Source organism: Lissotriton vulgaris, chromosome 5 (assembly GCF_964263255.1).
Source record: "Lissotriton vulgaris chromosome 5, aLisVul1.2, whole genome shotgun sequence".
Taxonomy (NCBI): domain Eukaryota; kingdom Metazoa; phylum Chordata; class Amphibia; order Caudata; family Salamandridae; genus Lissotriton; species Lissotriton vulgaris.
Genome location: NC_141693.1, coordinates 880956420 through 880983079, shown reverse-complemented (window position 1 = coordinate 880983079; position 26660 = coordinate 880956420).

Here is a 26660-nt window from a genome sequence, read left to right as displayed (position 1 = left end):
CTGTGCTGTGATCCAAGGAAAATTGTATGTCCGTGGATTGGGTGTTGAGCCAGCAATGAAAAGCGTTCAGTTGTATCTCAGTCCCTTGCCAGATCATCAGCACATCATTGATGTACCTACGCCAGAGAAGGATACTGTTTCTATATGGGTTATGAGTGCTTAGAACATACCTTTGTTCATATGTGTCCATGCAGATGATTGCCAAGTTTGGGGCAAAACTTGCCCCCATGGCGACACCTTTGGTCTGGTAGTAGTGTCTGTCTTGGAAAACAAAGAAAGACATTTTTACTCATGGCTATTTCTAGAAGTGATACGATAAACTCATTGGGGACTCTGGTGGGTATTGACCTTTTATCCAATACCTCCCTAATAACATTCAAGGCTGCTTCTTGGGGGATGCTCGTGTATAACAAGGATATATCCATAGTGACCAACATTTCTTTACTGGGGCCAAATGGAAAGTTGTCAACCAGATTTATGGCTTCCATGGTGTCCTTAATGTAAGTAGGGGTAGCGATCGCAATGGGCTTAAGGAAATGGTCAATACATTTACACAAGGTTCTAACAATGAGCCACACCCTGATATGATAGGTCTCCGAGGGGGATTCTCCATCCGTTTATGGATTTTAGGCAGGGTATAGATGATCGGCATCCGGGGTTGATTATTGTTCAAATAGTCATGTTCGTGTTTGCTCAAGAAGCCCTCTTGCAAGTCTTTAGTCGTGACATCTTTGATAAGTTGGGCAACCATGGAGCTCGGGTCGGATGTGAGTATGGCATAATTATCACCAACACCTTATTGTGCCAGGATTTCTTGTCTTTAGTCAGTGGTGTTTTCAACCACTATGGCTCCCCCATTGTCTGCGGGTTTTATGATGATCCCAGTATTATTTTTGAGAGAAATAAGGGCTGAGCGTTCATTTTAGAGGTGTTAAAGTTCACATTCATTTTGTTCGATTGATTGCATAACATCCCTCATCACTATCTGTTCAAAGGCCATGATTTTATGGGACATCATATGTGAAGGAGGGTTGAAGGTTGAGGGGGGTCTGAGGCCAGTGCTTGTGAGTGATGGATTGAAAGGTATCTTCGTGAAATAGTATTTCAACCTAACCTTCCTGAAAAATTGATGGAGTTCGAGTTTCAGATTGAAGCTGTCAGGTAGGTTAGTTGGGACAAAGGAAAGACCCTTCTAGAGGGTGGCCTCTTCATCACTATTCAGTGTGTATTCCGAGAGGTTAACTATGGGAGTAGGGCCACTTTGTCTCACCACCGGTAATGTTGTCGGCGCGTACGAATGTCTCCGTGTATCTCTGGAGGGAAGTGTACCTGCTTCTTCGCCCTGCCCTTGCCTCTGTTCCATGTTGGTTCGTTCATTCCCCTGGGGTGAGCCCAGGATCAGCCCCTTCCCCTGTAGTCTGACCATTGTGCCCCCTCTAAAAAAAGTGGGCTGCTCCTCGTTGTGACCCTGTGTGTATGTGTCTGAGCTTGTCCCAGGCCTGTCGCTTTCACTGTCTGAGCTGTTACTGAATGAGGAATTTGAGAAGGTATTGTATCTTCTGTACCCTCCCTTGCCTCTGCTTGAGTACCTCCTTTGTGTCTCTTGTTTGTGGTACCCTTCCTGAAGGTACGGATAGGTATCGTTTTTGTCATATAGCTGTATTTCTAGTGCTTGCTTGTCTAGCTTGGTTGACTGTGTAAAGGTCTCGAAGTCTTTGAGAGTTCTATGTAGTCTCTTTAATGCCTCTTTAGCATTTGTGAGGGCCTTATCATCAAAAATCACTTTTCTCAACTCAGCAATTTCTTTCATTAAACGTTTTACTTCTTCTAGAGCCGTTTCCACCCCTAGCACCACCCAGTGCCTGGAACAATTGTTTGAAATAAAGCTGAAATTCTCTTTGAATTTTGGGTTATCTATAAAAATTGCTGATTTATTGAGAACCTGTAGCACTACGGGGATGACATTGGCTTGATGGTATTTAGTTAAACCATGCCCATGTAATCTAGTGCGGATCATTTTTTTCTCCAGGCTTTCCAGTTTATTTATTTTCTCATTGAGTGTGACATCTAGACCATAGGTGGATGTGTCCACAAAACTGGACCCTTAGGGCCCGATGTAGGTAAATGGGTTTTTCCGATTTCAAAATACCGAGGCGGGTCGAATCGGTATTCAGAAATCGGAAAACGAGATGTAGGAAAAAAACACCGAAAAAATACCGATTCGGTCGGCATCGGTAGTGTGATTCGATACGCACCGAATCGGCACGGACCGATTCGGAAAGTACCGAATCGGCTACCACCGAATCGGAAATTACCAAATCGGCAAAATCCGAATCGACAATTACCGATTCGGAGGTCGGAATACACCCCCATGGCCAAAAAGCCCATAGGAATGCATTGAACGATCCGATTCGGTAAAATCCGAATCGGTAAAAACCGATTCGGTAGAATCCGATTCGGTAAAATCCGATTCAGTAAAATCCGATTCGGTAAAATCCGATACAGCCAATGAGGTGGATCCCCCCTCCCCCACCCAAGCAGGGAGTGGCAACCCAGGCAGGTGCAGCTCATTAAGAACATTCTGGAGAGCCAGCATGAGCTGAACACTCACAGTGAGCAGCAGTGGGAGCAGGAGGCAGAGAACTGTGGAGAGCAAGATGGCAAACACCAGTGAGAGCCAGAAGGCTGGCCAGAAGAGAAAGCCAAAGTTCAGTAGCATGGAGCTGCAGGTGTTGGTGGAGGAGGTGGTGAGGGTGCACAGGCAGCTCTTCGGGAGGCTGTCCCTTACTGTGCCGGACAGCACGAAGAGGAGGCTCTGGAGTGAGATCGCAGAAAAGGTCAACGCAGTAGGTGTCACCCCCAGGTCCCTTGATGACCTCAAAAAACGCTTCTATGACATTCGCAGCCTGACCAAACGAAAGATGGCTGAGATCCAGAGGCAAGCAGGACTGACAGGTGGGGGCAGGAACCCGGCGCCACCCCTCACTGAGCTGGAGGAACTGGTGTCCAGCACCATCGAGAGGGAGTGTGTGAAAGGGATCAGGACCCTGGACAGCTCAGCCAGAGCTACAGCTACAGGTAAGAAGCATGCGCATCATGACACACCCTACCAGACACCTCCCCTTTAGACACAATGCACAGGCAAACCCCAGCCCAGTACTGTAACCAACATACAAGAGAAAAGCATCATGGTATATGTAGTCAGCAGAAGTTAGCAAAATATGGCAGTGCAGAACCACAAGATAGAAAAGAGTGGAACACATTCAAAGGAGATGCAAGGACATGTGCAATGCTTTAATTGTAGTGACTGTAATACATCGGCACTCAATTAACAAATGCTTCTTTATACCTAGGGGCACCATCAGGCGGAGGACCACTACCTTCAGAGGCACCAGCACCAGCACCAACTACCAGTGCGGTGGCAGGGCCTAGCACGAGTCAGGCTGCCGAGGAGGAGGAGGAGGAGGACAACAGCATTGACCAGGGTAATGAGGGAGACCTGGTAATCGACTATACATTCCTACACTCCCCACAAATGCCAGGCACACCCCCCTTGCTGTTCTCCCCTGAGAACTCTCCGACAAGGGCCCACCCTGCACCTACACCACCTCCTGCCACGAGTATGGCTGTGGCTCCAGTCAACCCTATCCAGGGAGCAGCGGGCAGGCCCAGCCCACCACCACACCCACACCAGTGGCACCCCAGCCCACACAGCAGGGCGGCAGCAGCAGTACCCGGAGGCGTGCCATTTCAAGCACTGCAGCGCCGGCACCGTAGGGCAGTGTCTTCCAGGGCCTTGAAGGCAGCATGGTAAAAATCCAACGGCAGCAGGCAAAGTCCATCATGGCCTGCCAGCGCCAGCTCCGCCAGCACAACCTGCAGATGGGCGAGATGGTGAAAGGTTTCAAGGCATTTGTAGACACTAACAAGGAGGTTGCTGCAGGTCTTGGCAGGCTGACCGGAGTACTCGCGCAGGCGGGATGCCCGCGTGCAAAACCGCTCCATTAGCCGCCTTGCTGCTGCAACCGCGCAACTGTGTCAGCGTGGTGCCAATATGGAGGCAAGTCTCACTCAAAACACCGCCGAGGTCACCAGGGGAATGGCCCGCATCACTACAGCCATGGAGGCAATGATAATCTCCAACACTGCCGCCAATCCAGCCCTGGACCTGGGGGATGCTGGGGACAGCAGCAGCCGCAGCAGCCCGGCCAGCGCTGCGTCAGAGCCGCGCAGGAGCACCAGGCGCTCCGCAGAAGCCGCAGGACATGCGGAAGGGGGTGAGGCACACCCCAGTGGGGCTGCCAAGCGCTCCAAGAAGTAGGCTTGCCAGGGCGGGTGAGGCAACCCGGACCTTGGACATTTGTTTTCTTTACTTTTACATATTATTTTGTTGCACATCAGTGCAGTAACGGTGTTGCAACATTATTAAAATTTGCTTTTCCCCACAACCATTTACCTGTCTGTGCATCTGTACTCACTCAGAAATAGTTTTCTGTAATCTCCTCACGTCTGTATCTGCCATCACTTGGCGTAGACACCCCAGCAGGCTGTGTTAGTGGCACAGCATCGTCGTCGTCATGGTCCTCGTAGTCAGACAACTCCACCTCAGTGCCCTTCTTCACCGCAAGGTTGTGCAACATTGCACAGACAGCTATGATCTTGCAGCAGGTGATGGGGGTATACTGCCTTGCACCTCCACTCTTGTGCAGGCATCTGAATCGACTTTTCCAGATGCCAAAGGTCCGTTCAACTACATTCCTTGTGCTTTTGTGGGCCCGGTTATACCTCCTTTGGCTGGGTGTGGAGGGGTTGAGGTAGGGGGTGAGTATGAAAGAGCGGAGGGCATATGCACTGTCGCCTGGAAGGAAAAGGGGTAACATTACTCACATGCATACATGTATCACACCTAGCTACTTTGTGTTATGGGGGTCTGATGATGTGTCTCACCTAGGAGGTATCCTTCACCAAATTCGCTAGCCATCAGCCGTGCATAGATGCCGCTCTGTTGAAAAATGTAGGAGTCGTGGGTACTCCCTGGGAATTTTGCTACCAGGTCTGTGATGGTGCACTACGCATTGCAGATCACCTGCACGTTGATGGTGTGCGTAGACTTCCGATTACGGTATATGTATTCTGTGTCAGCTGGGGGGCAAATCGGAATGTGCGTGCCATCTATGCAGCCAATGATTTGGGGAAATTGTGCCATCTGGTAGAAGTCAGCTTTAGTTTGTAGCAGTTCTGCGTGGGTTGCAGGGAAAGAGATGTATTGGTCCATCCTGTGTATCATGGCGTCAACGAATGTGTGGAAGAACCTTGACAGGCTGCTCTGGGTCACCCCACCTCCCGCCGCAACTCCACTTTGATAGCTGCCAGATGCAAGCAGGTGTAAGCTGCATAGCACCTGGACGTGTGCTGGGATGGCGTGTGCCCTTGGGGTGGGGTGGTCCAACAGTGGTTTGAGGTCCCTGATGAGCTCCAGAATGGTGTCTGAGTCCAGCCTGTACCTCTGTAGGATCTCTGCCTCTGTGAGCATGAACAGGGTGATCCTCTGTCAGTAGACCTGTTCCTCTCTTTGCCATTCCCTCTGTCCTTCCTGCTGTAGCCGTAGCCGCCTCGCAATGACATAAAAAGCTGCCATCCTGCAAGTTGCAATGCATTTTGGGTCTGTTTTTATGTGTTGGAGTTGGTTACCACCTGATTGTAATCCATGGTAAATATCGAGTGAATAACACCGAATTTGAGCCGAAATCAGTGTTTCTGTGCTTCCCTACATCTCCCCATCTGTCCGAATCGGGGACTTTCCCGATCGGTGATTCTGCCGATTCGGTAGGTTATCCGATTCGGCTTATGTCCGATTCGGTGTCACTACCGAATCGGTACATGGACCGATTCGGTTTATGTCCAATTCGGTGTCACTAACGAATCGGTACATGGACCGATTCGGTTTATGTCCGATTCGGTGTCACTACCGATTCGGTACATGGACCGATTCGGTTTTTGTCCGAATCGGTGTCACTACCGATTCGGTACATGGACCGAATCGGTATTTTAATCCGATTCGGTGTGTTACCGATTCGTTACATATCCGATTTTCGGTATGTACGTATCGGATTATTTCCGATTCGGTACTCATTCCGATTCGGTTTTTGGTCCGATTTGGACTTTTTTCTTTGCCCTACATCTCGATGGCAGTATACCGATCGGTAAGGGCCCAAAATCGGTATTTTCGGCCATTACCGATCGGTAACGGCCTACCTACATCGGGCCCTAATTGTCCCTGTAACAATTTGTCAATATAATCTTCGCTATAAGAGAGTGTCTCCTTCTCAGACATCTCAAACCAAGAAAAAATGTGCAAATTCAACCAATATGTACAGTGCAACCATAAATAATATATAAACAACATGTACATGTATTTACGACAAACCCTCGCAGGCGTGCCTGCACAAGATAATCATTATAGATAATGGGGTAACCCAATAAGTCAATACGGACCTAGGTACAATACGGGAATACAAAAGTAGTCTGTAACCAATTATTCATGAATTGAATTCACTTATGAACAGTCTGTGTTGTGTAGCATACTACAACACTGATAATCAATATCTCAACGACCAGGTTTGTACCTGGGTTATCGAGAAGGTACACACTAATCCCAGAGGAGGTTGCCTTTTGCACAATCTCATTTACAGTGAATGAAAATGGATTCACACTTTTGACACCATACACAAGGGACTAAACGAGTAGGAGGAAATCGCCCGTCAGGCAGCTAATGTACGTATGAGCTAGACCCATGTTTCGCCTTGCCTTCTTAGACTACAGGATTCCTATCAACATATACATATGAGCAGCAATTTGTGTTTGATGATGCACCGAGGGTAATTAGAAATACTTATTGGCTAATGTGTTTTCTACTTTACATATAACTGCACATATGTGGTTTCATGGTTGTGTTGTTACTCACTGTCACATAATTCTTAACATGGTTTTATCTGTATAAATAACTGTCAGGCACTGTATACACAATGTAATCGTCTATTTCTTGTAAATATCTTTTTTCCCGTATTGTTTAGATTGTGCAAAGGAAGTATGCTGGCAATATATTGTATATATTTCATTTTTACATGTACTTCGTTTTTTCAATTGTACATTATTATGTAGCTATCACGCATTGACAACAATCTGTAATATTGCCAGTATACGTGACTCTGAGCTCACAGACCTGTGCGAGTATCCCCAATCTAGAGTCGTCTGCGCTCTACACGCAGGAACGCGGACACCCCTCTGAGCCTCTGTGCTCGGCTTTTCACATATCGAACGGCGCTCCCCCAGCGTGCACGTTACGCACGTTCGATCACCGGTTTAACTACTGGCGTGGCCAGTTTCCCATTCCTTGCCCGCAAACAAGACGAGCAACATGGACTGAACAACGGTCTCCTTTATTAAGGTAAACTCTTGACTTCGCACCAGTGGCATGTCTATATAACTTATCAGGGCCCTCCATCACCACTGATCCTTATTGTTTTCAGCACATAACGCTGAAGGGATCTTTTCATTATTTCCGCACTGCCGAGTCGCCAGAAAGGGTCCACACTGTGACCTCCGAGCACTAGTTCGATTCTTTGACCTCACCCCAGGGGTTGTCTAATTTAAACCTTTCATGAAATAGTAAATTAGGGACATTCTTGACCTAGTCCCTTACAGCCGATCCTGGGCAATTTCAGCACTTCACGCTGAGGGGTTACATTAATCACCTTCGTTCCGCACTGCCGAATCTCCAGACATTTTAGAATTGGTCACAAGTGCACTATTCACGACAGCTCTTTTGTATATATGCATATGCCTTGCCAGCCACGTGGCTGACACACATTTTTAATTTGTTTTCATAGGACAGTGATTTATGTCACATACATCACTAATGGATATACGTAGTGGATGGTGTTAGAGTTCTGAACACCCTTGTTTCCCATAGCTCTGGCGTAATTGGGCCATTGGTCCTCATTATTGGACAGCAGACCTGAGTAGCCAGGCTTGGCACCAAGATTAGGTCAGTGCTTTTTCAACTAGACCTTACATTATTTTTAGGTTGCCCTATCCCGTCCTGATGAAGACTCGCAGCTGAGGCCCAAACTTCCCTCCTTGCATCAGCCAAGTCGAAACGTCGACACCCTCTACTGTACAAGACCTGTACCTGCTTCCTATCCGATATACCCTTGAAGATGCATTGAATGCACATTGTAAATTTACAGATTACATGTAAATGAATGTTATACATCGGAGAGGTCTTCTATGACTGGTTTGAACTACCAGTAATTCTAAAAGCATATAATTGTGTTTATCTTTATTCCTGTGATTTGCACTCTCACTACCCACCACCACCACTCCCCTACTTTTCCTCCTTTCCTGCGCGCAACCTATTGCAATCTATTGATTGAATTGTTTGCCTAGTCAACTAATAAAATGTTTTTTGAATAATTTTGGTTTGTTTTATGCTATTATCCTATGTGGATTCTCATTACATGTATTCATAAACAGGTGTTTGATTGCATGCATGAGTAAGGTCGTTGAGATATTGATTATCAGTGTTGTAGTATTCTACACAACACATACTGTTCATAATTGAATTCAATTCATGACTTATTGGTCACGGACTACCTTTGTTTTCCCGTATTTTACCCAGGTCTGTCTTGACTTATTGGGTTACCCCATTATCTATAATGACAGTTCCAAAGTAAAACACGGGGTCTAATTTCTTTAAGCCAAATCCGTGAGGTTTATTACCATCATAAACCTTGTCGTGAGGCGTTTGGCACTCCACTGAGCGCTTGTTTGCACAACAGTTTTACATAAAGTTCGTGCTTAAAAAACATTTGGCAACAGGTGGCAATCATGGTCAACAAAAGCGGATTTCAAAGTTAGACGCCATCTTGGAGTGTCTTGGCGTTTCGTACCTCACATGTTATATTATACATCATTACTGATACCATATTAACAGCAATTACGAGCACATCTTGTTGGGTATCCCACCTCCTATGTTCATGTAATGTTGTGCATCCTAATTGTTAGTGCAGGGAGAGAATGATATGACACTAGATATGCTAGATGCATTATGGGACTCTGAGTCTGTAACCACTGGTATTGATGTGTGTTTGTTACTCCCTTAATCTGCTGTCACTTAGCGTGTGACTGAATGTCATGCAAAACACATACTAAGGGTTACTGTTGTGCACCAGAGAGACAAGGGCCCATAAATCGGTGGCTGCTCGCAGAATTCATATGTGAGTGTAAGAGATTAGTTACCACCCGATGCACCTTGTTATCTTGTCCTGTGTCTTGGTCGGCACTGTGTAATGGCTGTATTAAATTAAGATGTAATGGCAAGTCACATTATGGAAGCAAGTTAGGATACATAGCCCTGGGGATAGGTAGGTATCTTGCAACATGAGTATTTCACCGCTATGTGTTTATAATTAAAAATTAGGCAGCCTATTAGTCTCAATGTGAATCTGGTTGGTATTTGAAGTACTCAAATTCCATTTTTGGTACACTAATCGTTTTGTAGCATTTCCCAAAGTGCTAATCTGGGGTTAAACAATGTTGGCTGGTTAGTGAGCTATTAACCCTGGAATCTATCATCACAGCTGGTTAGTGCTGGAGATGTTCAATTAGTCTGTATCATCTCCTTATGCTATTGCATATGTATGTGTTAGAAATTCTATGTACTTTGCAGGTACATCTGCATAAACATAGGTAACAAATAACATCCATTGTGTCCTTGTACATAAAGCACTCACAGAAACAACCTTGTTGGACGACAGCAGGGCTGTACTCGAGTACAGCGGGGCTTCCTCGCGGCTCAGGTTGCGCCACTAAACACCAAACACAAAGTTGCCTGCAGTAAGGAGCCCACACAGGTAGGTTTTTCATTCACCAACTTGTTTAATGGAGAAATTGCCTCACAAAGAGCAGGAGAGCCTCACAAATTCAAAAGTCCTGCCCGACGCTTTTGGTGCGTGAGCTCTTCCTCATGGGCTGTGGACTATCCTTTTAGTGAAGCACACAGCGGTTTCTGCAGCCTTCTTTTGAAAAAATGTCACCGCCCATGTGGGCGTGGCCACACCTGTGGCCTGATGGAAGTTGAAGAACTGCAGTTTTCCTCTTGTGAGTCGCTGTGCATGGACTGGTATCCTGGTATCATGGCAAATATATCCCTAGTGGGTTGAGTTGGACCACTTCTCCTCGCTTGTAGCGCACATAGTATTTCAGCATTGGGCAAACCTGGCCTTCGCGCCTTCATGTTGTTTGACTTGACGGCAGGGCTGTACTCGAGTACAGCGGGGCATCCTCGCGGCTCAGGCTGCGCCGCTAAACATCAAACACAGAGTTGCCCGCAGTAAGGAGCCCACACAGGTACGTTTTTCATTCTCCAACTTGTTTAATGGAGAAATTGCCTCACAAACAGCAGAAGAGCCTCGCAAATTCAAAAGTCGTGCCCAACGCGTTTGGTGTGTGAGCACTTCCTCATGGGCTGTGGACTATCCTTTCAGTGCATGCCACAGCGGTTTCTGCAGCCTTCATTTGAAATAATTTCACTGCCCATGTGGGTGTGGCCACACATGTGGCCTGATGGAAGTTGAAGTACTGTAGTTTTTCTCTTGTGAGTCGCTGTGCATGGACTGGTATCACAGCAAATTTATCCCCAGTGGGTTGCGTTGGACCACTTCTCGCTTTGTAGTGCACATAGTATTTCACCTTTGGGCATACCTGTCCTTTGCGCCGTTATGTCATTTGACTTGACGGCAGGGCTGTACACGAGTACAGCGGGGCTTCCTCGTGGCTCAGGCTGCGCCGCTAAACACCAAACACAGAGTTGCCTGCAGTAAGGATCCCACACAGGTGGGTTTTTCATTCACCAACTTGTTTAATGGAGAAATTGACTCACAAACAGCAGGAGAGCTTCGCAAATTCAAAAGTCCTGCCCGACGCATTTCGTGCGTGAGCACTTCCTCATGGGCTGAGGACTATCCTTTCAGTGAAGCACAAAGCGGTTTCTACAGCCTTCTTTTGAAAAAATGTCACCGCCTATGTGGGCGTGGCCACACCTGTGGCCTGATGGAAGTTGAAGTACTGTAGTTTTCCTCTTGTGGGTCGCTGTGCATGGACTGGTATGAAGGCAAATATATCCCCAGTGGGGTGAGTTGGACCACTTCTCCTCGCTTGTAGGGCACATAGCATTTCAGCATTGGGCATACCTGTCCTTCGCGCCTTCATGTTGTTTGACTTGACAACAGGGCTGTATTTGAGTACAGCGGGGCTTCCTCGCGGCTCAGGCTGCGCCGCTAAACACCAAACAAAGAGTTGCCTGCAGAAAGGAGCCCACACAAGTAGGTTTTTCATTCGCCAACTTGTTAAATGGAGAAATTGCCTCACAAACAGCAGAAGAGCCTCACAAATTCAAAAGTCCTGCCTGATGCATTTCATGCGTGAGCACTTCCTCATGGGTTGTGGACTATGCTTTCAGCGCATGTCACAGCAGTTTCTGCAGCCTTCTTTGGAAAAAATGTCACCGCCCATGTGGGCGTGGCCACACCTGTGGCCTGATGGAAGTTGAAGTACTGTAGTTTTCCTCTTGTGAGTCCCTGTGCATGGACTGGTATCACGGCAAATATATCCCCAGTGGGTTGAGTTGGACCACTTCTCCTTGCTTGTAGCGCACAGAGTTACGATATGTACAAAATAATGCAAAGATTTTATACATAATTTTAAAGCATGATTAAACTATCAAAACATAAAATAAATTGTCAACAATTTTGCATGTCAAAGACAAGTCACTGTGGTTGATATTCATGTAGTTAATACAACACTGCTTGCCAAGTGGCTCACTGCGAATTTTGCTACCGGGTCATGTTAGTCATCTTGCTAATGGTCAAATACAGTAATCAAGCTGTTTTTAGATTATAACCCAAATGGCTGCTAACATTGAATGCTTAACAGCCTGGTGCAATTGCATTCAAGTGACAATTTGATAGACCAGAGCAAATGTACCATAAACTAACCAAAACAAAATTTCCGCTAAGTGGCCTAATGCGCTAATCCACATATCTATAATTTTGCAGACATTCAATGAACAAAATTGTATATACATATATATTTCTGCCAGTCTCACATATAAATGATACCAAAATCCTCATCTGCAGAACGTCAAAATATAATACGTGAATCCCTGCTCAGACTGAGCAGTCAAACAAGGTGAGATAAAAGGTTTTATTAGGAAAGAACACAAATTATCATAGTATTAGGCAATCTGGAGATCAGGGGCAATTTAAAACATAGGGGTATATTAGTAAGAACCTCTTTAAAATTATCGCCATTTTAGCGGCAGGAAACTGCCACTAAAACGGCTATAATGGGCTTGCTAATATACGTAATAGAATTCCAATAGAAGCACAGGTTAGATGTGTAGGACATGTAACCTGGGCTTCTGTTGGAATTCTATAACGCATATTAGCAAGCCCATTATCGCCGTTTAAGCGGCAGTTTCCTGCCGCTAAAACAGCAATAATTGTAACAAGGTTCTTGCTAATATGCCCCATAGTGATCAATAACAGAGATGCACCAATAGGTTATTGACATACCAGTGTTGTCGGAAATGTATTTAATATTAAATCCAGATAGTGAAGAAAGTGTAGGACTGAAAAGGAGAAGAAGAGAGAGAAGAGAGAGAGATAGGAGAGAGAGAGAAAAACCGAGAGAAAAAAGAGAGAGAGAAGAAAGGGAAAAAACACATGAAAGCATATCTCATATAGAGGTCAAAAGGTACTAGCATACTGCATACTGCTATTTCCAACAAGGTGCGGTTAGGTCGGCTTGCATCATGAACGCTGGTGGTGCAAGTTGAAGCACTACCTTTAGTTCCCCTCTGAATGCCCACAATACTATGGCTCTCAACACTAATTGCAGTTCTGGGTTCTATGGGGCATATTATCAACAAAGGGCGTTACATTATCGCCGCTTTTAGCGGCAGGAAACTGCCGATAAAGCGGCGATAATGGGCTTGATTATATGCGCTATGAATTCCAATCGAAGCCCATGTTAGATGGCAAGACATTTAACATGGGCTTCGATTGGAATTCAATAGAGCATATTATCAAGCCCATTTTCGCCGCTTTATCAGCAGTTTCCTGCTGGTAAAAGCGGCGATGATGTAACGCCCTTTCTTGATAATATGCCCCAAAGATTTTAAAAGGTTTTTAAAGAATCATGACGCCCTTCTAATCTTAAGTCAATTATTGACCTAATCTATTTGTACAAGATTTTTTTATTGGGCATGAAGTAACTAACGTAGTTTCACTTATGCATGACTGGAGTCAAATAATTTCAGGACTGTTACAAACAATAACAAACAATCACATGACACTACAAATGAGCTATTACAATTAATAAATTGATCTATGTGATATATTTTTTCAGAGTTGTATTTAAATTGTGTTTACCAGTTGGTGCCAAACATACACATATTGAACTCAGAGCATACATTAAACTCCTTAGGTGGTTCTCGTATCCAACGTGCCTTATTCCTTCTAGGTGCCAAATACTTTTCAGTAACTCCGTCTCTAATACTCCTGCCCACTTTATAAGTGCCCAATGGCTTTCTAGAGACAACCTCCTCTAAGCAGTGGCTGGGTTTAGGTGATACGTGTTATAGCAAGAAGGCTCAAGAATAAATGCTGATTCTATCTTTTACTACCTTCTGTATTCGAGTTAATTGGTGAACAGAATATCGTTTTGATGACACAACACCACCACTGACATTTGAGACTCATACATTTTTGTGCGATAACAGAATTAAGGACTACATTATATGTTAGCGGTCTACTCACTAATAAATATGGTAGGCCTGTTTCTAACTCTATAAATAAAAAAACTGTCCGAGCATGAGGCCCTCAAAAAGCGTGGGGTCTAAGCAATTATGGCATTCCAAAGTGTCCCTCTTCTGACTGGCCTAATATGCTATCTAATAAGCCAGCATTTTCACCTGTTGTTTTTGTGCTGCAAATCTACTGTTCTTAAGTTTGTATATTATAACATATTCCAATTCTTTGGTGTACTTACATACTCCTGATTTAATCAAAGCTAACGTTATGTGCCTGAAAGCCCCAGTTTAGAATATCATGTATCTGCTAAATAAAACTGATTTTCCCTGCGTACGGGGACCGAAGTAGAACTTTGCTCCTCAGACATGCACACTCCAGACACCCACCTACAGAGTGTTGTGTTTAACAGCACTCTGTAGTTGGATCATGCCTTAGCCCTCTCATGTCCCTCCACTTCCTCCAGTCATTAGGAGCCTGGAGACTGGCTGAGAGTGCTGATCTGAGTACTGGCAGTGTTCATGAAAACACTAAAGTCTTGTTGTCATGAACACTACTAAATTAAATAATGCACAGTGTTGGGATTCGAAGAGGCAAAGTGCAGGATGTGGGGTCCTCACAGGATGTCAAAGCCCAGCTCACCTGAGTTTCTGTTCAGTTCTGATGGAGGTTGAAGACAGTCCGACCCCACCCTGAAACTGCTTGTTCCAGCACATTAGTTTTAAAACAGTGCACTAAGAACCAGAAGCTCAAGGGAAGGGGGAAGTGGATAAAATAAAAAAAGAGGGACAACACCGTTCTTGAGTTTCCACTGTAAAAGAGCTGCTAAAATCTGCGGCCCTCTCTGACTTCTGTAGAAACTGGTGCCTAATGAAACATAAACAAAGAACAGATAAGTGCAACCTATCCCTAAATGTGCTCCTGACTAAACCTTAATCTTATTAGAAATTCTCTTCTAAAAGTACCTCTTGGATCCTGGTCTCAAGCTTCCAGGTTTGGAATGTGTTACTGTTCTGGGATGTGCTTTCTATTACTGTAAAACTTCTGGAAAATCAAACGAATATCATTATCAGAACTACCAACGTCTAACATTCACCCTGATATAACTAAAGCCTTAATTCTTAATAGCAAACTCACTTTTCACACATTTCCAGACTTTTTATAAAACAAATACTGTACTTTTACATCAAAATACTGCAGGTAATTTGTGCAAGTCCTTGATTCACTGTTTGCCTTGCTGTCAGTGGTTTCCTCTGTTCGATTCTTAAAAAGTTCCATGTAAAACAATGTTTATTTCACAAAGTTCCACGAAGTATTCTTGTAACAAAGGGTTTGAACCAAAAAGTTTGTGGGAGATATCTTGTTCCAAATTGTCTTTACATGAATCCAGAACTCTCCGATAAAGTTCTTCCAGGTAATAAAAGGTTTTGCACTTACTTGTTGCTGAAAAGGGATACTGATCAGTCTAACCTTGACCTCTTTCTCTTTTGCAGGTCGATTGCAGTGGACAGAAGAGGGGCTGAGGCAAGAAGTAGCCGGAAACCAGAAAAAGGAAGAGCCAGAAGCTGCACCCTTTGAAGTCAATGAAGGTCTGGAGAGAGCAGGAGTGCCAGCGCCGAAGGATCTGTTATCAGGTAAGTGGAAGGTAGACGAACACAAGCACTGGGTGAGGCTCAGGGGCTGCCTTTTATAGACAGGGCTGGGTGTGGTTTGAAGAGCTGGGTGTGGTTCGAAGAACTGGGTGTGGTTCTCACAAGCAGGTGTGTAGAGCTTCAGTTATTATGCTAATGAGTTGAAGTAACACATGGCCTAGGGAGAAGTGTTCTAAATAAGCCTTGGTAAAAGCAAGGTCCAATGTTTTCTAAATAAGCCTTGGTAAAAGCAAAGCAATGTCCAAACTTGTGAATACATTGAGCAACATAGACAGAAGTCTTAGGGAGGGGCTGAGATAACAATAAAGGCTTTCAGTAGTATGTTTACAGAGAGCTATTACAGAGACCACTAGTTCAATGAGAGGGGACATGCTCTTTGCTGTGCACAAACCCTAACAGTCGCCCCCCTCAAAGGCCCTCCCACTGGACGGGGTTTCCCTAGATTTTTTAGATAAAACGGTCTAATCAACCATGGGACATGTACATAGGATGCTGGTTCCCATGAATTCTCAGTTTCGTCATATCCTTTCTATTCTACTAAATAAAACAGACGTCCATGAATTCTTTTTGCGTCTTTTATGCTTTTCACTTCATATTCTAGATTTCCCTTAATTGGTATGGGTGGAGGTGGTGGTTCGGGTCGGGTATTTGGGTTTGTTCGGTTTAAGCAAGGACACATGGAATGTAGCATGTACTGGGTATTCTTTTGGTAAGTCCAATTTTACTGTTACCGGGTTTACTATGGCTGTTATACAAAAGGGTCCAATGAAACGTGGTTGCAGCTTTCGGGATCTCTCTATATTTAGATTCTTTGTGGAGAGCAATACTTTGTCACCGATTTTACACATTGGGGCCTCAGATCTGTGTTTGTCTGCTTGTCTTTTCATGCTTTCTTTGTACTTAATAAATGTTTCCTGGCCTTGTCTTGTATGTCACCTAATCTCGTTAGTCTATCTGTTACTGTAGGCAACAGGGAATCTTCTAATAAAATGGGTATAGCTCTCGGATGATACCCCTGCATGAAATAGAATGGTGAGCAAAGTAGAGCTGCATGCTCAGTATTATTATAAACAAACTCCGCTACAGGGAGAGCTTCCAACCATTCACTGGAATAATCAGCCAATAAACAACGTAGCGTTTGAAGTAAGGTTTGGTTCAGTCATTTAGTTTGTCCATCTGTTTCTGGATGGAAAGCAGTGGATAATGCCACATCTATTTTCAGTTTTTCGCATAATTTTTTCCAAAATCTAGAGTTGAACTGGCTACCTCGGTCTGAAACCACTTTAGCAAACCATGTAAACGCACAATTTCTCTTATAAAAATATCGGCAAATTCTGCAGCAGTTGGCAATTTCTGTAATGGTACAAAATGTGCCATTTTAGACAAAAAATCTACTATCACTAATACTGTTATAAAGGATTTTACTGGTGGTAAACCAACAATAAAGTCTACACTCACAGTGTGCAAAGGTTGTTTGGGTGAGGGCATTGGTATTAACAAACCGTCAGGGGCCTTATGAGAAGATTTATGTCTTGCACAAACTTAACAGGTAGTGATGAATTGCTTAATGTCCTTACTCATATTGTCCCACCAAAAGTGTTTTCGCACATTTTCCAGGGTTTTTACCCAGCCAGGATGACCTGCCAACGGTGAGGCGTGATGCCAAATTATCACCTGTGTTTGTAATTCTGTGGTGGGCACTAACAGCATGTTGTCGTGATACAATAAACCTCGTTGTATTGAGTTATGGGAATCCTTTAACCAATCTTGAGGTGCCATTTGCATGTGTGCAATATATAGATCTGTGATGAAATCCTTCTGTTGTACTTGTGCCAAAAGTTTTTGGGGAGGAATAATGGGTTCTCCTATTTTGTCTTGTTTCATGTCTGAGGTATGTCCGTAACTAGATAACACGTCAGATTGAATTTGTTGTGCACCTGGTCTATAGGTTATAACGAAGTCAAATGTACTAAAAAAATTTAACCAGCGCATCTGACGTGGAGTTAATGCTTTTAGTGATCCATTGAACTGTAGGTTCTTATGGTCCAAAAAGATGTTAAAAGGGTACTTGGCTCCCATTAAATGGTGCCTTCATTCAGAAAACGATTCAGAAAAGGGGGGTGATTCAGAAAAGGGGGTGGTGATGAACAGAGTGTCTGAATTAAGCAGACCACTCTTACCCAGTCCAAAGATCAGGGCTTGATCCATCACCGTTATTTATCTCACTGCACCATCCCTGTTCGGAACCTGGCTATATGCAAATCAGTCTGTCCCTGGCCCAGTGCATCATGGGAACAGGGCAGACTAAACTACCAAGCCAATTCTTCACCAGAAAGGAGACAAGCTACCGGGGACCGGTTTCTGGCATTTCAGCCTTCTTCGGCCTGGCTTGCTTGAATCCTGATGGTGCAGTGAGAAAGGGACTCATGTCTGAGTATACACTGCCACACCTATAGTGGCCAAAAACGATTCAGAAAAGGGGGTGGTGATGAACAGAGTGTCTGAATTAAGCAGACCACTCTTACCCAGTCCAAAGATCAGGGCTTGATCCATCACCGTTATTTATCTCACTGCACCATCCCAGCTCAGAACCTGGCTATATGCAAATCAGTCCGTCCCTGGCCCAGTGCATCATGGGAACAGGGCAGACTAAACTACCAAGCCAATTCTTCACCAGAAAGGAGACAAGCTACCGGGGACCGGTTTCTGGCATTTCAGCCTTATTCGGCCCGGCTTGCTTGAATCCTGATGGTGCAGTGAGAAAGGGACTCATGTCTGAGTATACCCTGCCACACCTATAGTGGCCAAAAACGATTCAGAAAAGGGGGTGGTGATGAACAGAGTGTCTGAATTAAGCAGACCACTCTTACCCAGTCCAAAGATCAGGGCTTGATCCATCACCGTTATTTATATCACTGCACCATCCCTGCTCAGAACCTGGCTATATGCAAATCAGTCTGTCCCTGGCCCAGTGCATCATGGGAACAGGGCAGACTAAACTACCAAGCCAATTCTTCACCAGAAAGGAGACAAGCTACCGGGGACCGGTTTCTGGCATTTCAGCCTTCTTCGGCCCGGCTTGCTTGAATCCTGATGGTGCAGTGAGAAAGGGACTCATATCTGAGTATACCCTGCCACACCTATAGTGGCCAAAAACGATTCAGAAAAGGGGGTGGTGATGAACAGAGTGTCTGAATTAAGCAGACCACTCTTACCCAGTCCAAAGATCAGGGCTTGATCCATCACCGTTATTTATCTCACTGCACCATCCCAGCTCAGAACCTGGCTATATGCAAATCAGTCCGTCCCTGGCCCAGTGCATCATGGGAACAGGGCAGACTAAACTACCAAGCCAATTCTTCACCAGAAAGGAGACAAGCTACCGGGGACCGGTTTCTGGCATTTCAGCCTTCTTCGGCCCGGCTTGCTTGAATCCTGATGGTGCAGTGAGAAAGGGACTCATGTCTGAGTATACCCTGCCACACCTATAGTGGCCAAAAACGATTCAGAAAAGGGGGTGGTGATGAACAGAGTGTCTGAATTAAGCAGACCACTCTTACCCAGTCCAAAGATCAGGGCTTGATCCATCACCGTTATTTATCTCACTGCACCATCCCTGCTCAGAACCTGGCTATATGCAAATCAGTCTGTCCCTGGCCCAGTGCATCATGGGAACAGGGCAGACTAAACTACCAAGCCAATTCTTCACCAGAAAGGAGACAAGCTACCGGGGACCGGTTTCTGGCATTTCAGCCTTCTTCGGCCCGGCTTGCTTGAATCCTGATGGTGCAGTGAGAAAGGGACTCATGTCTGAGTATACCCTGCCACACCTATAGTGGCCAAAAACGATTCAGAAAAGGGGGTGGTGATGAACAGAGTGTCTGAATTAAGCAGACCACTCTTACTCAGTCCAAAGATCAGGGCTTGATCCATCACCGTTATTTATCTCTTATTACCTTTTCTGATTCAAATTTGTTTAAGCGTGGAAGGGTATACTCAGATGTGAGTCCCTTGCTCATTGCACCATCAGGATTCAAGCAAGCCAGGCCGAAGACGGCTGAAATGCCAGAAACCGGTCCCCGGAAGCTTGTTTCCTTCCCAGTATAAGAATTGGCTTGGTAGTTTGGTCTGCCCTGTTCCCATGATGCACTGGGCCAGGGTCAGACTAATTTGCATATAGCCACGTTCTGAGCTGGGATGGTGCAGTGAGTTAAAAAACGGTGATGGATCAAGCCCTGATCTTTGGACTGGGTAAGGGTGGTCTGCTTAATTCAGACACTCTGTTCATCACCACCCCCTTTTCTGAATCAATTTTGTCCACCATAAGCGTGGAAGGGTATACTCAGATGTGAGTCCCTTGCTCATTGCACCATCAGGATTCAAGCAAGCCGAGCCGAAGATGGCTGAAATGCCAGAAACCGGTCCCCGGAAGCTTGTTTCCTTCCCAGTATAAGAATTGTCTTGGTAGTTTGGTCTGTCCTGTTCCCATGATGCACTGGGCCAGGGTCAGACTAATTTGCATATAGCCAAGTTCTGAGCTGGGATGGTGCAGTGAGTTAAAAAACGGTGATGGATCAAGCCCTGATCTTTGGACTGGGTAAGGGTGGTCTGCTTAATTCAGACACTCTGTTCATCACCACCCCCTTTTCTGAATCAATTTTGTCCACCATAAGCGTGGAAGGGTATACTCAGATGTGAGTCCCTTGCTCATTGCACCATCAGGATTCAAGCAAGCCGGGCTGAAGACGGCTGAAATCCCAGAAACCAGTCCCCGGAAGCTTGTTTCCTTCCCAGTATAAGAATTGGCTTGGTAGTTTGGTCTGCCCTGTTCCCATGATGCACTGGGCCAGGGTCAGACTAATTTGCATATAGCCAAGTTCTGAGCTGGGATGGTGCAGTGAGTTAAAAAACGGTGATGGATCAAGCCCTGATCTTTGGACTGGGTAAGGGTCGTCTGCTTAATTCAGACACTCTGTTCATCACCACCCCCTTTTCTGATTCATTCAGAAAAGGCTACTTTGATAGCTAATAGTTCTCTTTCAGCCACAGTGTAATTTTGTTCAGCTGGTAATAACTTTTTGGAATAGAAGGCCATAGGATGTAATTGGCCATCTATTGCATCTCGTTGAGAGAGAACTCCTCCTAAAGCTACTTGTAAAGCATCCGCTTCGACAAAAAATGGCAAGTCAGGATCAGGATGTTTCAGAATTGGGGCTGAAGTGAACTTTTGTTTCAGGAGTTGAAAGGCGTGAGCCGCCTCATCAGACCAAAGAAATTGTTGCCCTTTCCAGAACAAAGTGGTTAATGGGGCCGCAATGTCTGCAAAATGAGAAATAAACCTCCTATAAAAATTGGCGAAAACCAGAAATATCTGAATATCCTTCACAGATGATGGTTCTAGCCAATCAGTAATAGCACTAATTTTCTTTTCATCCATAATTATTCCTTGAGGTGACAGGCAGTATCCTAAAAAGTCCACTTTGCTGACATTAAAAGTAAAATTTTCTAATTCAGCAAAGAGATGATTTTCTTTTAACTTTGATAATACTGCACGAACAAGTTGGGTATGTTCTTCCGGGTTCTTAGAGTAAATGAGGATGTTGTCCATGTATACTATGACACAAACGTCCAGGAATTTGTGTAGGACCTCATTTATAAAGAATTGAAAGGCCACAGGGGCATTACACAACCCAAGGGGCATTACTGTGTACTCAACTAGACCAAACTTTGTCTTGAAAGCTGTCTTCCACTCATCCCCCTCTTTTATTCGGACCAGGTGGTAAGCTCCCCGCAGATCTAGTTTAGTGTGTACAGTAGAATGTCTTAATTGATCCAACAACACAGGTATTAGAGGAAGAGGATATTTATTTTTTATTGTAGCCTTATTTAGTCCTCAATAGTTGATACACGCGCACAGAGATTTATCCGGCTTCGGGATAAAAAAAAGTGGAGATGACACTGGAGATGTGGAATGTCGGATGAACCCAGACTGTAGTAGTTCGTCCAGGTAGGTTCTTAAATATTTGGTCTCTTCGTCAGTCAAAGCATATACTCTGTTATTAGGTAAAGGGGCCCCTGGGATGAGATCTATACGTCAGTCATATGAACGATGTGGGGGTAACACACTAGCCTTCACTGGATCAAAAACGTCTTTAAAGTCAGAATATTCAGGAGGGAGACTTGGTTCGTCTTGTGTAACACTAGCACAGTGTATTACTGAGCTCTGTTCTGTACCTGCTTCTTGATAGCAATTGGTTCTACAGAATGAGGAATCCAAAGTAACTGTTCTGTTCACCCATCATTTTTTGGGTATGAGTTGTTAACCAGGGTACCCCGAGAATCAAGCCATAATTAGGGGTATCTATCAGATCAAAGCAAATCCTCTCTGTGTGCCCGTTTTGACAGACCATGACAATGGGAATTGTTTGTTTTGTGATTAATCCAGAGGTCAATTATGACCCACCCACTGCACATACTGCTTCTGGACAAGGCTTCAGGCAAATAGAAAGACCTAATGTGTTAGCTAACTTATTATCCACAAACTCCTGTTGCTCCTGAGTCCAGTAGGACAGGGAGAGAATGTCTAACTTGGGTAGTAACAATTAAAAAGATCAGAATTATGAAATGTCTAGGTATGTGCGGTACCATGAAGGCTGCAGAATTAGAGGTTTGATTAAGATGTTTTCTCGAACAAGTAACCTCCCTCCTTTTCGAGCTTAATCGTTTCCCGACTCAGTTGAGGAGATAGAGGAAACAGTACCCTTTCGTGAAGTTTTAGGTTTTACTGGACATTCTCTGGCAAAATGTCCTGCCTTGCCACAATATAAACATAATTGAAGTTTTCTCCTTCTTTCTTATTCCTCTGACGTGAGTGGACCTCTGAGTGTCCCTATTTGCATAGGCTCAGGTTCAGAGAGTTTATTATCTGTGTCTTTCTTCTCATGTCTAATAAAAGTTAACTGCGATTCCAGTTTGGATTTATCTGCCTTTCTTTCTCCTAGTCTGTGTTCCAATGTCACGACTAAATCTACAAAGTCAGAATAGTCTTCTGGCAAATCAACGATATGAGCCAGCGCGTCTTTTAACTTGTCTCTCTAACCTTTATAAAAAAGGGAGACATGCTTTTCTTCTGGCCAACGTGTCTCGGTGAGTAAACAATTAAAACTAGTGAGATAGGTCAATAAATCTTTGTTACCTTGTTTAAGATTTAAAAGCTCATTATCGCTTGCCTGTATAAAAGTGTGTTTTGCAAACAAGGCTGGTCATAGTACGTTTAAATTGATTCCAATTATGGAGGATGGGATCATCTCTATCCATGAAAGGAATTGACCAATTGGCTGCTGTACCGCCCAAATAAGACAAGACAAATGCCACTTTCGTAGCATCAGTAGGGAACTGTTGTGGTTCACAAACGAAGTGTAATTGACATTGATTGATAAAAACATGGAATTTGTTACTATCTCCATGAAAACGTTCAGGTGCTGCTAAAGGCACAGCATTAGGAACATTAACAGTAACCTCAACTGGGGGGGGGAGGTGCATGTTTTGCTCGGGCCCCTGTCTCTGAGGAGGTTTTAAGCAAAGGCAAAGTATATAGAATTTCTAACACATACATATGCAATAGCATAAGGAGAGGATACAGACTAATAGAACATCTCCAGCATTAACCAGCTGTGATGATAGATTCCAGGGTTAATACAGGGCACTAACCAGCCAACATTGTTTAACCCCAGATTACCACCTTGGGAAATGCTACGAAACGATTAGTGTACCAAAAATGGAATTTGCAGTACTTCAAATACCAATCAGATTCACATCGAGAATAACAACAGGCTGCCTACTTTTTAATTATATATCAAACACAGAATTGCCTGCAGGAAGGAGCCCACACAGGTAGGTTTTTCATTTGCCAACTTGTTTATTGGAGAAATTGCCTCACAAACAGCAGAAGAGCCTCGCAAATTCAAAAGTCCTGCCTGACGCATTTCGTGTGTGAGCAATTCCTCATGGGCTGTGGACTATCCTTTCCGTGAAGCACACAGCAGTTTCTTCAGCCTTCTTTTCAACAAATGTCACCGCCCATGTGGGCGTGGCCACACCTGTGGCTTGATGGAAGTTGAAGTACTGTAGTTTTCCTCTTGTAGTTGCAGTGCATGGACTGGTATCACAGCAAATATATCCCCAGTGGGTTGCATTGGACCACTTCTCCTCGCTTGTAGCGCACATAGTTACGATATGTACAAAATAATGCAAACATTTTACCCATAATTGGAAAGCATGATTAAACTATCAAAACATAAAATAAATTGTGAACAATTTTGCATGTCAAAGACAAGTCACTGTGGTTGATATTCATGTAGTTAATACAACACTACTTGCCAAGTGGCTCACTGCGAATTTTGCTACCGGGTCATGTTAGTCATCTTGCTAATGGTCAAATACAGTAATCAAGCTGTTTTTAGATTATAACCCAAATGGCTGCTAACATTGAATGCTTAACAGCCTGGTGCAATTGCATTCAAGTGACAATTTGATAGACCAGAGGAAATGTACCATAAACTAACCAAAACAAAATTTCTGCCAAGTGGCCTAATGCGCTAATCCACATATCTATAATTTTACAGATATTTAATGAACAAAATTGTATATACATATATATTTCTGCCAGTCTCACATATAAATGATACCCAAATCCTCATCTGCAGAACGTCAAAATATAATACGTGATTCCCTGCTCAGACTGAGCAGTCAAACAAGGTGTGATAAAAGGTTTTATTAGGAAAGAACGCAAATGATCATAGTATTAGGCAATCTGGAGATCAGGGGCAATTTAAAACATAGGGGCATATTAGCAAGAACCTCGGAGTTCCTGCCGCTAAAACGCCAATAATTTGAACAAGGTTCTTGCTAATATGCCCCATAGTAATCAATAACAGAGATGCACTAATAGGGTATTGACATACCAGTGTTGTCGGAAATGTATTAAATATTAAATCCAGATAGTGAAGAAAGTGTAAGAATGAAAAGGAGAAGAAAAGAGATAAGAGAGAGAGAGAAAAACCGAGAGAAAAAAGAGAGAGACAAGAAAGGGAAAAACACATGAAAGCATATCTCATATAGGGGTCAAAAGGTAGTAGCATACTGCATACTGCTATTTCCAATAAGGTGCGGTTGGCTCGGCTTGCATCATGAACGCTGGTGATGCAAGTTGAAGGACTACCGCTAGTTCCCCTCTGAATGCCCACAATACTATGGCTCTCAACACTAATTGCAGTTCTGGGTTCTATGATTTTAAAAGGTTTTTAAAGAGTCATGACGCCCTTCTAATCTTCATTCAATTATTGACCTAATCTATTTGTACAAGATTTTTTTATTGGGCATGAACTAACTAACGTATTTTCACTTATGCATGACTGGAGTCAAATAATTTCAGGACTGTTACAAACAATTACAAACAATCACATGACATTACAAATGAGCTATTATAATTAATAAATTGATCTATACGATAAGTTTTTTCAGAGTTGTATTTAAATTGTGTTTACCAGTTGGTGCCAAAAGTACACATATTGCACTTAGAGCATACATTAAACTCCTTACGTGGTTCCCGTATCCAACGTGCCTTATTCCTTCTAGGTGCCAAATAGTTTTTAGTAACTCCGTCTCTAAAACTCCTGCCCACTTTATAAGTGCTCAATGGCTTCTAGAGACAACCTCCTCTAAGCAGTGGCTGGGTTTAGATGATACGTGTTATAGCAAGAAGGCTCAAGAATAAATGCTGATTCTATCTTTTACTACCATCTGTATTCGAGTTAATTGGTGAACGGAATATCGTTTTGATGACACAACACCACCACTGACATTTGGGACTCATACATTTTTGTGAGATAACAGAATTAAGGACTACATTATATGTTAGCGGTCTAGTCACTAATAAATATGGTAGGCATGTTTCTAACTCTATAAATAAAAAAACTGTCAGAGCATGAGGCCCTCAAAAAGCGTGGGGTCTAAGCAATTATAGCATTCCAAAGTGTCCCTCTTCTGACTGGCCTAATATGCTATCTAATAAGCCAGCATTTTCACCTGTTGTTTTTGTGCTGCAAACCTACTGTTCTTAAGTTTGTATATTATAACATATTCTAATTCTTTGGTGTACTTACATACTCCTGATTTAATCAAAGCTAACGTTATGTGCCTGAAGCCCCAGTTTAGAATATCATGTATCTGCTAAATAAAACGTATTTTCCCTGTGTGCGGGGACTGAAGTAGAAATTTGCTTCTCAGACATGCACACTCCAGACACCCACCTACAGAGTGTTGTGTTTAACAGCACTTTGAAGTTGGAACATGCCTTAGCCCTCTCAGTCCCCTCCACCTCCTCCAGTCATTAGGAGCCTGGAGACAGGCTGAGAGTGCTGATCTGAGCACTGGCAGTGTGCATGAAAACACTAAAGTCTTGCTGTCATGAACACTACTAAATTAAATAATGCACAGTGTTGGGATTCGAAGAGGCAAAGTGCAGGATGTGGGGTCCTCACAGGATGTCAAAGCTCAGCTCACCTGAGTTTCTGTACAGTTCTGATGGAGGTTGAAGACAGTCCGACCCCACCCTGAAACTGCTTGTTCCAGCACACGAGTTTTAAAACAGTGCACTAAGAACCAGAAGCTCAAGGGAAGGGGGGAAGTGGATAAAATAAAAAAAGAGAGAAACCACCGCTCTTGCGTTTCCACTGTAGAAGAGCTGATAAAATCTGCGGCCCTCTCTGACTTCTGTAGAAACTGGTGCCTAATGAAACATAAACAAAGAACAGATAAGTGCAACCCATCCCTAAATGTGTTCCTGACTAAACCTTAATCTTATTAGAAATTCTCTTCTAAAAGTACCTCTTGGATCCTGGTCTCAAGCTTCCAGGTTTGGAATGTTTTTCTGTTCTGGGATGTGCTTTTTATTACTGTAAAACTTCTGGAAAATCAAACGAATATCATTATCAGAATTACCAACGTCTAACATTCACCTTAATATAACTAAAGCCTAAATTCTTAATAGCAAACTCACTTTTCACACATTTTCAGACTTTTTCTAAAACACATACTGTACTTTTACATCAAAATACAGCAGGTAATTTGTGCAAGT